Source organism: Gobio gobio, assembly GCF_949357685.1.
Source record: "Gobio gobio genome assembly, chromosome: 1".
Lineage (NCBI taxonomy): Eukaryota > Metazoa > Chordata > Actinopteri > Cypriniformes > Gobionidae > Gobio > Gobio gobio.
Genome location: NC_137097.1, coordinates 11,747,898 through 11,764,275, shown reverse-complemented (window position 1 = coordinate 11,764,275; position 16,378 = coordinate 11,747,898). Strand labels below are relative to the sequence as shown.

General features: G+C 44.1%; 2 long non-coding RNA genes across 2 annotated transcripts in view; one reads left to right on the top strand and one right to left on the bottom strand.

The window, feature by feature from the left end:
* LOC307131184 overlaps positions 1 to 16,378 on the bottom strand; it is a 403,239-nt gene that overhangs the window by 192,267 nt on the left and 194,594 nt on the right. The window lies entirely within an intron of this gene.
* On the top strand, positions 5,032 to 6,408 carry LOC307128803. Its single transcript, XR_013816806.1, has 6 exons — positions 5,032 to 5,159; positions 5,238 to 5,334; positions 5,450 to 5,523; positions 5,610 to 5,800; positions 5,882 to 6,127; positions 6,275 to 6,408. It is a non-coding gene; the product is annotated as an uncharacterized lncRNA (long non-coding RNA).

Sequence of the window (16,378 nt, the reverse complement as noted above, 5' to 3'; positions counted from 1 at the left end):
CCTTTGTTTGCATAACATTTGTGTTTTTACATAAAGCTATAGAGAGTACGGAAGATGGAGATGTGGAAACGGAGCCATCCCACCTCACTGTCCCTAGAGTAATTCAGTGGATTACTGGCCAGGGGCATAAGCCACTACTGCTCTCAGAACAGAACGAGTTTCAGATCGTTTTTAAATTTGACCATGATTGTCAAGAGCGGATGCCACAGCACACCATATGCTACCCAATAGTGAGTGCTTGCACTCAAACTATTACTTTTCCGGTAGTGCATATGACAACGTATGAACACTTTAAAAGCATATTTGTACAAGCCATCCAATCAGGGGAAGCATTTAACAGGGTTTAAATACCCTGTTGTACTGGAGTTTTTCCATAAAGTATGTTATTTTTGTTAAAAATTGAGAAGCAACTTGAAATTGCTATTTAATATTTTTGTTTAAATTGAACCCGCTCTGTTATAGAGATCTCAAAACAGATATAACTTGAAATGCAACATTAGTACCTTTAAGTTACAGGTTTTCAAAGGGAACTGTGTAGAGGTCTGCCTCTACAGTAAGTATCTGAAAATGTTATTTAAATAAAAGTCTTTTAAAAGTCTTTGCTTTTGTTTTATTTGTGCACATCAATTACCACATTGCATTTTTTTTAACAGTCTACAATTCTTTGTTTATTCTCTGTGCTATGGAAAGTTTAATAATTTTATTACTGATATTTTAAGCTTCAATGTGCTATTCAACAAGCTGCTGCACAAAATGTAACACTGATAAGTAGATATCTTGGCCAAAGTCTCTGGACTCCGAAACTGGATTAATGGTTGTCTCGAGACGTGCCATTTCATACTCTGAGAACAGAGACTCAACCTGATGGACCACTACTCCAATGTTCTCCTCCAGTGGGCAAGTCTCCTCTTGGAGCAAAATGTTGAGGTCCTGGATTTAAAAAAAAAAAAAAAAAAAAAAAAAAAAAACACTAGACAAAACAAATTTTGTATATTGATATTTTTTATGAAATTCAATACCATCATACCTCTATGTTTGATGAAACATCGACTGCATTCTGTGCAATTCCTATTTCCCACAACTGATTGGGAGAAAGATTTTGCTCCATTCTGATTGAATGGTCATTCCATGCATCTGTAAACGTATCCAGGTCTCTTTGGAGGCGTGGAAGAAACACGTAATGGGCACAGAAAAGGTGAATAGAATTGGATGGATCAAGAGAGCCACTGTCTTCCAAACCATGTAGAACGTCATAATACACGTTTGAAACAGACATCCAAACATCTTTCCACAGCCGTTCAATCCTAAAAGCAAGACAAAAACAACCTTTTATAAATAAATAAAAAGTTAATTACCCACCCTAAGGAAAAATATATAACCTTTGATTATGAACGCTTTTGCCTGAAATGAAGCTTCCCCTGCCACAGCCTTTAGCTGTGAACATCCACCTCGCAATGTCCACATTTTCTACCCCTTGGTCTGCTCTTACCCTACAAGTTAGGACAGATAGTAAAGAAAAAAAAACAAGAACATCTCTGATGTTGGCTTGAGAAAGCCTGGCCAGGAAGTTCAGTAAATTTAGCATGTTTAATGTTTGATGAGGGCTTTAAAACTATGCTAGATAGATTAGATGGATGTACATGCATACCGTGAGGGAACTCCATGCTTCTCTACTGCCTCAAGGAAGAAACCTAGAGCAGTCGCTGCCCTGTTGTTGGTTGCGGCTCCAAGATACATGACCTGATGAATAACACGTTTTGTAAAGTTATTAGCATCTAGAAAATTGTATGACTACAACATTTTAACCAGTTATTTAATTACTATATAGAATCAATCTACTACTTACCTTTCTTGAGTAGCCATCTATGCCCCCAAATATTACTAAGCCATATCTGAATATATAAAAAAAAAAGAACATCTTATCCACACAGGTACCTAAACCGTTTTGAAAACAAAATATAATCGCTGTACAAGTAACAGCTACAAAAATTTGTTAACCTACCTGATGAGCTTGTGGTTGGTGTCCAAATGCACGAGGGGCAGTGTAACGGTGGCAGGTCAAAAAAAATTAAATATAATATCTACTTTAACTTATACACAGTTCGGGCGCCAGACAAGCTTACTCTTGTCGAAATATAAATGTTATCTGTTGCTTTTTTACCCCCGGAAGGTCTCTATTAGCCACCGATTACAAACATAAATCAGTCTCAAACAAATATCTCATATTCATGGTTATATTTTTTCCAAACTAACACGAAAGCAAAAATAATCCAGAAGTTCAGTTTCATGTTATGAAATGTTTCTATATTTTTCAAAAGAATGAATGTAGAAAAATCACAAAAAAAGGAAAAAGTGAATAAATAATTAGGACAATTAATTAAACCCCAATAAGGGTCACATGATTCCCTCGACAAGAGGTGGAAACAGTAATAAGGAAAAGTATATATATGTAGAGATCACCTTGGTTTAAATTAAAAGAAAAAAAAACACTCATTTGTTCAACACAATGAAAACAATAATTACAATGAAAACAAAAATAAATAAGTAAATAAATAGATAAATAAGAAAAAAAATAACAGTCAAAATTGATGCAAGTATCGCTTAGAATACTCCCGGCAGATTCAACACCTTCAACCGTTCAGTCTCTCAAGGCGAGCAAATTAAATAACAAAAGGAAATTCAACCAATCAGGTCTTTACAAAATTACAAAAATGTTTACACATTAAATCAACCCAAACACCTGGAGTTAAACAAAAGTCTTTGTCTTTGGTGTGATGTGATGAATGGGCGTGCTTGAAAGTTCAGGTATGTTTGCGTGTTGGTGTAGTTCGTGTGTTTGTGTGTGTGCGTGAAGAGCGCTGAGCTCGGGCCGGTAATGGCAGGAAGGAAACTGTTTTTTTTGTCTGTGGGAGTCTATTACGCTAAGGGAGTTTAAACAGGGAGTTCGTTCACCTGAGCAGCTCACTCGCTCTCGTCAGCCACAAAGACGTCGTCACTCTGCAACCAGCAGCCGTGAGTGCATGCCGCACTACAGAGATCGCTATGGAAACTCGCGTCCGCTTCAACGACCCGACTGGCCCAAACAGCAGTGATGCGTTCAGTCTCACCAACTAGGCGGTTTCCTCAGGTATGCGGGTTTTCTCCCTCTCTCTTTCCTTCTCTCTCTCCTCTTTCTTTTTTTTTTTTTTTTTCCTCCCGTTCCTCCTGTAACTCCTCCTTATATACACACATTTCCTATTTCCGGTTAATTTATTTCCCTCCTCCATCCGGCCACACAGCAAAAAAAAACTCCTTTTTTTTCGTACTGCCACACTCTCCCCCTCTGGAGAAAACAACCCATGGTTGTAAGACAAAAAGTGAGAAGTGGGAATTAAAAACCTAAGAAATCTTCATCCTCACTAGCGGATTCTTGGAAAATTTCCAGGATTCGTTGCCTCTCTTGGATTTCCAACTCCTCTGATGTGGGGTAACATGGTTTCAAATTAGTCACATGCACAGTGCGAACATCTTCCCCTGTGGACTCCAATGCCACTTGATAATTCAACGGACCCTGCTGCTTTATTATACGGTAAGGACCCTTCCATTTTGGAGCAAGTTTTGCACTGAAGTAATGTTGTGCACTGGACTGGGGAAAATTCTTTAACCATATTCGGTCCTTTTCTTTAAAGAACACCTCCCGTCTGTTTTTATTGTAATTCCTAAGCTGTCTTTTTTGGGCTTTTTTGCAGCACTCCTTTGCCTTTACTTGAAGTTGGACAAGATTATTGACAACATCATAGGAAGGTAGATCGGGAGAGAGATTCCTACCGTGCAACAGTTTGTCCATTGGTCCTTGCAATTTTCTCCCCAAGTGGAGTTCTGCGGGACTCATGCCAATGGACTCCTGGACAGCTGAATTGACTGCAAATCGTAGCTCAGGTAAGTAGTGATCCCATTTCTTATGGTTATCATCTACGTAAGCAGCAATCATATACTTGAGGGTCCTGTTTACTCTCTCTGTCATATTAGTTTGTGGGTGGTATGCAGTGGTGAGTTTTTGTGAGACACTCCACTTACCACACAACTCCTTAAATACAGCAGAAAGGAACTGGGAACCTCTATCAGATAAGATAAAGTCCGGAACACCCCATCGTGTCAGAATCTCTCTCCTGAAAATCGTCGCAACGGTTTGTGCATTGGCCTTCCTCATGGGAAACAGCTCCACCCAGCGGGTAAAGTAGTCCACAAAGACAAGAAGGTACTCATTCTGTTGGGTACTGCGGGGCATTGGTCCCATAATGTCTACCCCTAACATTTCGTTGGGATGTGAGGTGCTGATTTGTTGTATTTTTCCTGCAGGTTTACGATTTTCGCTTTTTAGAGTTTGGCACTTCACACACCTTTTGACGTAATTCTTAACGTCCGCCCACATCCCCGGCCAAAAAGCCACCTCATGCAGCCTCTGGTAGGTTTTGTAAATACCCATATGACCACTTAATGGGTTTGCATGATAGTGTTTCAAGACTGTCGAAATCAGACTGTTGGGCATATATATCCGATAATGACAGTGGCCACTCTTCAACTGTGTTGTGTGGTACAGTTTATCTTCCATTACCTTATATTGATCTTTCAGATGATCGCCATGTCCTACCATTGTTTGGAATATTCTGATGACATCAGGGTCTTTGTGTTGTTCCTCCCATATGGCAGCGGCAGAGATTGGAAGGTCTGACTCCTCAGTTCGACTGGTATACACGCTACATCCGGGTGGGGTGTGGATCCGGGACAGAGCATCAGGGGCTACATTCAGCCTACCTTTCCGGTATTCAACTACAAAATCAAACTTCTGCAGTCGAAGAACCCATCTGATAAGTCGGCTGGTGGTTTTTGTAGAGCTCATTACCCACTGCAGGGCTGAGTGATCGGTCACAACAGTGAAGAGTTTGGGCTCTAAATAATGCTGCCACCTTTCTAGAGCCCACACCACAGCAAGACATTCCTTCTCTGTCACGGTGTAATTTGTTTCTGCTTTGTTTAGAGTCCTACTTGCATAGGCAATCACCTGCTCTGAGCCCTGGTCCCGGCGCTGCGTCAGCACCGCACCCAGTCCGGTGTCGCTGGCGTCGGTATACACAATAAATGGACGTTCAAGGTCGGGATGTCCGAGGATGGGAGGTGAGGTAAGGCATGCTTTTAGCAGTTCAAAAGCCTGTTGACATTGGGGTGACCACTTAAATGCATGACCCTTTTTTTTCAAGGCATTAATGGGCTCTGCGATCTGTGAGAAATTTGCCACAAACCGGTGGTACCACCCGGAGAGTCCAAGGAAGCGTTGAACCTCTTTGATATTACGAGGTACAGGGTATGCACGGATGGCTTCCACCTTACTCGGGTCTGTGGAGATACCATGAATATTCACCACATGCCCAAGAAAAGTCAACTCCTGAAGACAAAACCTGCTCTTCTTTAGGTTTACAGTCAACCCAGCTGTCCGCAATCGATGGAGAATTGTCTGGAGATCGAGGAAGTGCTGGTCCATGCTTGGTGAGTACACTATAATATCGTCAATATAGACAAAGCAGATGTTACCTCGCAATTCTCTCAACACTGTCTCCATCAATCTTTGAAAGGTCGCTGGGGCATTTTTTAACCCAAAGGGCATGACTCTAAACTGATATAACCCTGATGGAGTGATGAAGGCCGTCATGGGCTTGCTATCTGGGTCCATTGTTACCTGCCAGTAGCCACTGTTAAGGTCGATGGTCGAAAAGATGGACGCACCAGAGAGGGATTCAAGAATCTCAGTGATGTTCGGGAGAGGGTATGCATCACTCTCAGTTATAGCATTAACCTTCCGGTAATCAACACAGAATCTCATTTTACCATCTTTTTTGGGAACTAGAACCACAGGTGAAGCCCAGGCTGAGTGAGATGGTTCCACGATACCAGCCTGTAGCATCTCCTCCAGCTGCTCTCTCACAACAGCTTGCTTGGAAGGACTCATGCGATACGGTCGCTGTTTAATGGGCACTGGATGGGTGATATAGAGGTGGTGTTGGAGAACATCGGTCCGTCCTGGACGAAGGGTACACACCTCGGAGTTGGACTCTAAGATTTGCCGTAGTTGGTGTTTTCCGTCCGGTGGCAGGTGAGCACCATTTACAGCCAGGTCAATTAACTCTTGATCATCCAAGTTGTCAAATGGGCATGATAGCAATGGGGGTGTGGGTGGAGGAATGGAACTAAGCAGGGAGAGGCTTTGCTTAACGCTCTTGTGATGATGTCTCTTTTCCAGGTGTGGTAGTTTCACTGCAGGGATACTGGCCTGACCTGGTTGAAAAGGATAGTCTTCATTTGGGGCAGACTTGAATGAATATTTCCTGTCTGTCACGTTAATCTGCAGACCACTAGAGAATATAAAGTTCAAACCTAAGATCACTGCATAAGCAAGGGCTTTGGAGGTGAGGACAGCCACCCACACTGAGTAAGTCTTATCATGGATAATAATGGGCAAATTTATCCAGCCTAGTGGAACTTCTGCCACACCATTAGCTAAATAAAGTGGTCCAAGAGTCCAAGGGTGAAGTTTGACTTGTGGGTTAAGCTCTGACCAAAGGTTTTCATGGAGGAGGGTGTAACTTGCGCCCGTATCCAGTATAGCCTTCCCTCTCCAAGTGCCAATACTGATGGGTATTACTAATTGTTGTGGTACCGCAGATGGCTGATTTGGGGTATTGAAACCTGTGGTGGTACTCTCTTCCATGGTCATAGATGGCCAGGGTGTAGCTACTGCAGACACCGCATTGCTGGAAAGGGTAGCTGGCTGACGAGGCGGACCCCCAGACTTCAAAGGTTGGAAGGAATGCTTGTTATTGTTGGCACGATACTGTCCAGATGGCTGGTTAGGAGAAGCAGACGTAAAATGTGGGCAGTTTCCAGGTGAGTGGTAACCTTTACACCTCCAACACTGTACTTGAGGCTTCTCCACGGTTTGACTAGAAATTGGTCTTTGTGGCATTGTAGGTGGTTTTATGGCCTTACGTCCCTCATATTGGATTTGCTGCGCATAATCTTTTTCCAGCTGGTGACCCAGCTTCACTAGATCTTCGACCGTGCTTACTCTGCTGCGTAGCTGGCTGGCAAGATAGGGCTTGATATTTCTAAGGATCAATTTTACCATGTCACTCTCTGTTAGGGCAGGCTTCCACCTTTTGCAGAGAGCCCTGTACGAGAATGCAAAATCCCTGATGGACTCCTTCTCACCTTGGGTCCTATTTCTGACCCGATCTGCCAGCTCATCTTCATAATCCTCCGAGAGGAAAGCTGAGAGGAAGGCGGATTCGAAGTCACTCCATGTTGTTATAGAGGATCTGGCAACTTCCCACCAGTCACGGGCAGTTCCATACAGGACAGTTCGGAAGGTGGCCAGCAGGTCTGTATCAACCAAGGGATGTAGTGCTAGAAAATCTTGACAACGGGCCAGATATAGCAACGGATCTGGGTCGTCGGATGGCCTTCCAAAGGTGGGAAACGTTAATTTCAGGTGGTCACTTCTTACCCCTGTAGCAGCGGATGGAGGTGCGAGTGCAGGTACAGGTGCAGGCCCTGAGGGTGAGGGAGGAAGGGAAGGGAGCGAAGTAGAATCAGGAGGGGATGGTAGTCTCTCCTTAAGTAGATCCACCATCTTCTTTTCTTGAGTTTTACATCGGTCAGTCATCTCCATCTCAAACTTCCTTAAGTTGGTACAAAGACTAGCAGTTTGACTGTTACATTGCTGTATTTCTGTTGTCAGCTGATCATGGCTTTTTTGAAAGTGCTGTTGCATGGTTTTTAGGTCTTGTTGAACTTCCAGCTGGAGCTGATCCACCATGAAGCGTACCTCAGATACAACAGTAGATTCTACTTTTTGAAGTTCACCTGATATCATGAGTTTTATGGCTTTAGTTAACTGATCAGCCTCAGACTCATCCTGTTTTCCACTCGTGGCCATTAGGGTGAGAACTTGCTGCTGGTTGTCCCTCACTTTGGTAGAGAGGTTATTAATTTGGTCACTGTGCTGAGAAGAAGCTGCTTTCAGCCCCTGGGTAAGTTCACCGACTGCTTTTGTTTGAGTTTTTACAAAATCCAGAAGTGTATCCCAATTACCTTGAACCCTTGAAGTAAGTTGGTGCATTTCTCTTCCAGGAGTTGGGAGTACACCGGGCAAATCCTGCTGGGTCACAGAGAAAGAAGAAGAAAGGTCAGGTGATGTGCATAGCTGCATGGGGCCTGGCCCCTCTTCCCAGGAAAGAGTTTGTACTGGAGTGCTAAACTGGACATGTGATTCAGGATAGCTGGTTCTAGAAGGCACTTGGGTGTATGGAACACGTGGTAAAGGATGACCAGGGGTAACCTGAGGATGTGTGACAGTTGGCCATGTAGGGGTTGCAACGTCTGGAGGAGCTTCAATATCCACATAAGTGGACATAGGGGATGGTGTAGTGGTCATATCTGCAATTACAATGAACTGTGTACAATGTTATGTCAAATGGAAGGTGTATGTGTGTCAGGAAACAATCAGAACATGCATAAAACAACAATATGACAATGTTGTAACAGTGTTCAATAAACAAGTCTAACCCACATACATAAATTTGACTTCTTTTTTTTTCTCTTTCTTTTAAGTATTTAAACACCAAGTCCCACTTCAATTGTCCTCATTAATGGTTACCTCTCCTTAAATACAGGCTTTTCCTCCCACAGTTCAAAGAACACAGGTTACCAAATACACTTTTCCCCAAAAGGTAACAAAATTGTCAATCACAGTTTGTAGAGGGTGTTTCACAAATTTTTCCCCACAGTTCAAGTCTTCATCAAAACAAAATTCGATATATTGTTTTCTTTTTTCCAAAAAAAAATTCAAGTCCCTGTTCGGGCGCCACTTCTGTGACGGTGGCAGGTCAAAAAAAATTAAATATAATATCTACTTTAACTTATACACAGTTCGGGCGCCAGACAAGCTTACTCTTGTCGAAATATAAATGTTATCTGTTGCTTTTTTACCCCCGGAAGGTCTCTATTAGCCACCGATTACAAACATAAATCAGTCTCAAACAAATATCTCATATTCATGGTTATATTTTTTCCAAACTAACACGAAAGCAAAAATAATCCAGAAGTTCAGTTTCATGTTATGAAATGTTTCTATATTTTTCAAAAGAATGAATGTAGAAAAATCACAAAAAAAGGAAAAAGTGAATAAATAATTAGGACAATTAATTAAACCCCAATAAGGGTCACATGATTCCCTCGACAAGAGGTGGAAACAGTAATAAGGAAAAGTATATATATGTAGAGATCACCTTGGTTTAAATTAAAAGAAAAAAAAACACTCATTTGTTCAACACAATGAAAACAATAATTACAATGAAAACAAAAATAAATAAGTAAATAAATAGATAAATAAGAAAAAAAATAACAGTCAAAATTGATGCAAGTATCGCTTAGAATACTCCCGGCAGATTCAACACCTTCAACCGTTCAGTCTCTCAAGGCGAGCAAATTAAATAACAAAAGGAAATTCAACCAATCAGGTCTTTACAAAATTACAAAAATGTTTACACATTAAATCAACCCAAACACCTGGAGTTAAACAAAAGTCTTTGTCTTTGGTGTGATGTGATGAATGGGCGTGCTTGAAAGTTCAGGTATGTTTGCGTGTTGGTGTAGTTCGTGTGTTTGTGTGTGTGCGTGAAGAGCGCTGAGCTCGGGCCGGTAATGGCAGGAAGGAAACTGTTTTTTTTGTCTGTGGGAGTCTATTACGCTAAGGGAGTTTAAACAGGGAGTTCGTTCACCTGAGCAGCTCACTCGCTCTCGTCAGCCACAAAGACGTCGTCACTCTGCAACCAGCAGCCGTGAGTGCATGCCGCACTACAGAGATCGCTATGGAAACTCGCGTCCGCTTCAACGACCCGACTGGCCCAAACAGCAGTGATGCGTTCAGTCTCACCAACTAGGCGGTTTCCTCAGGTATGCGGGTTTTCTCCCTCTCTCTTTCCTTCTCTCTCTCCTCTTTCTTTTTTTTTTTTTTTTTCCTCCCGTTCCTCCTGTAACTCCTCCTTATATACACACATTTCCTATTTCCGGTTAATTTATTTCCCTCCTCCATCCGGCCACACAGCAAAAAAAAACTCCTTTTTTTTCGTACTGCCACAGCAGAGGTGCCTGAACTGAATATGATCTTCTCACAACATGTCCGAGTTGTGCCATTCTAGCAAGGACTCCAGCTGAATCAACTCTATTCATAGAGTCCCAGACTCTGCTCCACTGGACTCGATCACCAAGAGCTTTCAAGTGTCCTCTCATCATTCTGTAACCAGAGTGTGGTGATGTTGTTTTGATTGTAACTACAAGATTGTCTAGCTCTTCGTCCGTCAAGTGACTGTATGTTCCCCTCACTGTAATGCCAAACTCATGCATTCTTCGTTCCATGGTTCGTGTTGACATACCAAGCAGTTTAGAAATGCATGGTACAGTCAGACCAAGTTCAATTAAATGTCTGAGGTGCTGCTCAGATACAATTTGTTTGGGACGTCCCGCCGTTGGTCCAGCAATTTCACTCACAACAACTGAAGAGGTACGTCTTGTGTCTAGTTGATTAGAAAGCACAGAACACAGGTGCGAAAGACACTGCATTACCTCTTGAGGCATATGTGCACGACTTGTGTGTGCAGTGATCAATGTCAAGCCATTTGTGCAAATAAAATATAAATACTCCAGGTCAAGAGGCAAGCGTTCCATGGCTTCCTGTAGTCGCGACAAGAGTCTCTCTAAAAGCAGCCTTGACACTGCCTGTGAATATACACGAAATATTAATTGAAATTATCTAAACAAATTAAAGCAATCAGTTAATGCACCTATAATATATCACATTTAACCCACTAACAATATATTCATGTTCAATTACCTGAGATTGTCCGGCATTTGCCAGCTGACGTTGATTATCCATCTTTCTAAACACAAATTAACCACAGCACGATAGCACAGCACCCATGAGTCGCATTGGAGTGACGTCAACTTCCCTCTACGATTGATTGGCTAGAGGATGAGCTGTCAATCTAGAACTTGTGGACCAATGGCGATGCTAAGACCCGCCCCTGATTTACATGAAACTCTAACGGCAACATTTGAAACCGCAAGCGCAGAATGTGGAAACAAGAGCAAAGGAGAAAAGAGCACAGGCATAAAAAAAATGAAAATAAGAGCAGAAAACATGATTTTGTGAGCGATTCAGATAATTCTGAATTCATGATCCAGTTTTGAGCAATATAATTTTAAACTTGTTTAAATATTTGATTTACGCTTATTATTTTTATTTCCGTGACTGCGTTGTTTGTGATTCTGCATTGATTTTTCATTTTTTTGCGTTGTATTTTCACATGTGTTTTAAAATTTTTGTTTCACGCTTATTATTTTTTTATGATTGACTGCAGTAAATTTGGCGGGATTCTGATCCCATATGAAGGTGTCAGGTACCAGGTGGTTGATTGGATCATACCAAAAAACATGGTCAGACATTGGCTCATTCAATTCAGTTTTTATTAAAAAAAAATTAAAAAAAAGCCCAGCTCAGTCATAGGCTCATTGCTCTGTCATAGGCTCATTGAATGCATTGTGTGTGTGTGTGTGTGTGTGTGTGTGTGTGTGTGTGTGTGTGTGTGTGTGTGTGTGTGTGTGTGTGTGTGTGTGTGTGTGTGTATGAGTGTGAGTTTTTGCCATGATGAGAATGTTGTACAGGATCAGCCCTTCATTTGTGTGTATGTTAGATATGCATTGTATTGGATCTATTCATTTATTTTTACAAAAAAAACCAAGAAAAATGCTCTAAATTATGGTTTTTCCCACTCATTTCTATGGGTGCCCATTTTTGACCCAAATACAAGATTAAGGAGGGGTTTTTTCCCCACCCACTTAACATTGTAGAATTGAGTCAAAAAAAATTGTGTGTTCAGGAGGCAAACTTAGGAAAAGTAGCCAAGTCTTGTACCGCTCAGATCAAGGGAAGTATTTTTTTAAATTAAATCAAAATTATTTTGCCCACATTTGTCCAGAATACGGTTAGCTGTTTATTTGTGTATATTTTTTTTGTTGTTGTGAAATGTATTGTTTTTTCAAGCGTTATTATAGATGTTTTTGTTTTAGAGCTCTTAAACATTAATATAAAGTTTTTGCCTTTTTTCTTTTTTTTTTTTGCCTTATAAAAATAGAAATAGTAGTTTCTATTAAGTTGACCCATCTTCTCCATACAAATCTCAAATTTAATTAATTAACATTTACAATTAAACATCTTTAACATTGACTGACCTCCTTAATTTAAATTTAATTTGATTAACACATTGAAGAGAAATGTTGTGAATGTGGCTATATCCTAGTTTTTATTTATAAAAATTATAATTTGTTAACAGACTTTGCCTTTATTTTTCTCTAAAAGTCCACAGTAAAACCCTTTGAAAATTGATGAGGACAGAGTGATGGTCCTCCAGAAAAAGAAAATATTGAAAATGGCATGTCAATATAGGAATTTTAATAATAGCAGTACAAAATACAAAAAATGAGCAATGTAATGTATTTTGACAGACTTTGCCTTTATTTCCTCTAAAAGTCCACAGTAAAATATCTGCGAAAATAGTTAAACTGAAAATAGTTCAATAGGTTGCACTTGATGTTCGGTCAATTCAGAGAATAACCGCTGAAATACAGATCTATCTCAGCTTTTTGGCACCTCCATGTTTCCGTACCGTAATTCCACAAATAGACGAGCATCAATATCTAGGCTGCGGCTGGCTTGACCGAGCGTTTCCAGATGACGGCTCACTTGACCGCAGTGTTTCTGTGGACAGTAAATCTCGCCTCCTTCGATTTGATTTGATTGGATATCTAAAACATTTGACCACTGCTGCACTGAGATTGAGTGAGTGAGAATCTGAGAGTTCCCTTTCGAAAGGGAACTCGCGCTGCGTCAGCTTGACGCTACGGGGAACGCCTTCAGCGTGACAGGTGTCTGAATCACAATCGAATCACGTCAATCCTATTGACCGGCGACAGCCCATGACATCATCAAAGTGCGACCAGGAAGTATATAAGGGCGCCTTACCAACATGACACCGCTTCTTCGTCTTCAGGGACTGTTTGTCTGCTTCGAGAGAAAGAATCACGAATAAAAAGCAATGAAACACACAGGGAAGTCCAAGCATAACTTCCGGAAGTGCGCGGATCCGTGTCCCAGGTTCCTTACACCTGAGGACACACATACCCTTTGTGTGTTTTGTCTGGGGGAAGAGCACGCACGGGAGGTTCTCGAGGGAGCCTCCTGTGCCAACTGCGAGCGTCTTCCCATCCGGACGCTCCGCTCTCGTCTGGCCCTCTTCTCGAGGGAAGTGGGTCCAGCTTCTGGGGACGGTCCCGCCGGTGCTGAGGCCGAGCGCCGGCTGCAATCATGGGGTTCCCAGATGGATCTGGCTCATCGTCTAGAGAGAGGCGTGGTTCTCTCTGACGATCGGTCAGATCGCGAGGGGCAGCTGCCGGGGGAGGAGTCAGACCTTTCCTCCCTTTCGTCAGCTGATGCTCTTCCGGATGAGCAAGGGGTAGCTGAGCAGGGTGGTGACGAAGTATCAGCTGAGGCTGAACCCTCTCAGCCGCCCTGCCCCGTGTATGACGAGCTGCTGGAAGTGATGGAGCGTGCCACTGCTAGACTGCAGCTACAGTGGCGGCGCGCGAGGAGAGAGCCCGCGCGTTCGAGCCGCCTCGATGATCGGTTTCTCTCCGACGTCAATCCAGCAGCTCCCGGGAGCCTTCCATTCCTCCCCGATCTTCATCATCAGATCTCGGGGGCATGGAAGAAGCCGTACTCGGCCCGGATCTTTCGTTATCAGCGAGGGAATTTCGCTGATGTCGAGGGATCCGCCGAGTCCGGTTATGTGTCGATGCCACCAATCGACGAGACGTTCGCGAACTATCTCGCGTCTGGGAGGCCATCGACACTGAGAACTCCCGCCCTGCCCTCTAAGGCGCTGAAGACCACCTCACGCCTTAACGGCAGGGCATACACGTCGGCAGGTCAGGGTGCGTCGGCGTTGCACACTATGGCGGTGTTGCAAGCTTACCAGGCTGATCTGCTGAGGGATCTCGATCAGGGGGAGGGCCTACCCCCTGATGCGATGGCCGAGCTGCGTCGCACCACAGATTTTGCTCTCCGGGCTACCAAACAAACAGCGGTCGCCATCGGTCGTTCGATGGCGGCCATGGTAGCCACGGAGAGACATCTGTGGCTGAACCTGGCGGACATCGGGGGGAAAGAAAAGACCTTTCTCCTCGATGCCCCGGTCTCGCCCTCTGAACTCTTCGGCACCTCCGTCGAGGCGGTGGTGGGAAGGTTTAGAGAGGCGAGGGCGCGCTCGGCGGCATTTAGATCATGCATCCCGCGGAGATCCGGGGCGGCACCCAGACAGGCGGGAAGCTCCGGTCCGTCACGGTCTGAGGACTGGCGGCAGGACCAGCGAGCCAGCGTCGCTTCTCGCGCGCCCCCTCCTGGTTGGAGCAGGGCGTGGAAAAAGCGTGACTCCCGCACTCAGAAGAGGAAGGACGTCGGACAAGTGACCCGGAACCAGCGCCGTGGAGGGCCACGTTGGGATCAGTCTCCGCCTCCGAGGAGGCGCTAGACTAACGCAGGCCCTTCCTCCTTCTAATAATTCCCTTTTCCCCTACGCCTCTTACATCAGGCGGTGGGCCCGTGATGAGCGGGAAAAGGAAGTACCCCAATCTCTGACGGCCCGCCAGGCCTGGTGTGTGAGAGCGCCCTCGAGCGGGTCGGTGGTAATGCTGCACCTAAGCACACACATTATGAATAAAGATTGTGGTTGAATATCAATGGCGCGCTGCAGGCGAGCGGGTAAGTCCCCTGTGGGGAAAATATTAATACATTTTCTGTTCCATGCTCCCTGCTGAGGATTTCGGGATCACTTTGGAGTAGTTGGATATTTCTGTGGACGGCCAGAACGAATGCATTTTACAAGCCAGTTGCTTTAAAAGTATATTCAGCAGGTTTTTGCAAGAGCTGTTGATTATGTTTTTTATCTCTAAAAAAAAAAAAAACGGGAATATCACCGGCTTATTCCTGCGGGTGTGTAGCACTTTTCTCTGAATATAGGAAGGCTGCGTGTAAGAATTCCCAGCTTCAAGCTTGTAACTGGTAGCCACCTCAGCCATTAAAACAAAACAGGTTTAGATCTATTTTGGCCTACGCTTCTAGGGTTAAAAAAAAAAAAAAAATCCCTAATGTAGCCGTCTCTTACGTAGAGTCGTCCGGCCAAGGCCCGCCCCCTTTTCTGTGTTCGGGGTTTTTTACTAGCAATACAGATGATGCTGTGCAGTATGTGATAGCGACCTAGCCAGTGGTCGCTTGGAGGGGTAGGCCATCCTTTTTGTTTGGTGTAAGGATGTTGTATATGTTGTTCAACTTTGCCCTCCAGAGCTAGTTGTTTATAGCTGCTGTAAGGCTCCATGGATGCCAGTCGACCATGATAAGTCAGTGCGGCTGCCTGACTGTCCCTAGGGGTGAGCCCCGGGACCAGGATGCCTCTGGCAAAAAATGGACTAACATGGACTGCTGGCAGATGGTAGGCCTTACTCTGCCTCCCGGTGAGCTCGCTACCAGGCGATAGGCCGCACTGGGCCTCCCTGAGGGGGAATTCCCGAGTCAGAATGCTCGGGCGGCTAACATAGCCTGCTATTAGGTAGCGGGCCTCTCCAGGCCTCCCTGAGGGGATGAGCTCCTGTTTCCAGCTGCATCGACATTGGGCTTCGACTGCTATTATGGGGATGGGCCTTATCTGGCCTCCCTTTGGCCGAGTTCCCGAGTTGGTTCCTCGAGCATTTGGCATGTACTGCTATCATGCAATAGGCCTCACTAGGCCTCCCTGAGGGGTTGGGTTCTCAGTTCAAGAACTGTTTACTGGCATATGCTGACAGCTAGTGGTATCTGCCCCTTATTTGGCAGCATCTGAGGATGGTCTTACCCTGGCGCGACTGAGGTCGCTTCTGCTACTTGGTTCCCATGGGAGGGAATCTAGCCTACAACCTGGAATCTAGCCTACAACCTGGCAACCTACAAACGCTCTCATAAATAATAGGCCTATACAGCAAAATAGCCTACTTCAATCTGTCTCTCCGAGGGTCGTCTGTGAGCCCGAAGCTGCCTGGGCCTGATCAGATGGTCGTAGGCCCCTCGCGAGGCCTCCCAAGTTGGATCAGCTTTTAGGCCATTCTGGCCTCCTGAGTGTTTCTACTTGATAATAGCTCAGTAAATCCTAGGATCGAGCAGATTGACTCCCCTCGCTGGCAAGGGTAGAAAGCGCTATGCTGA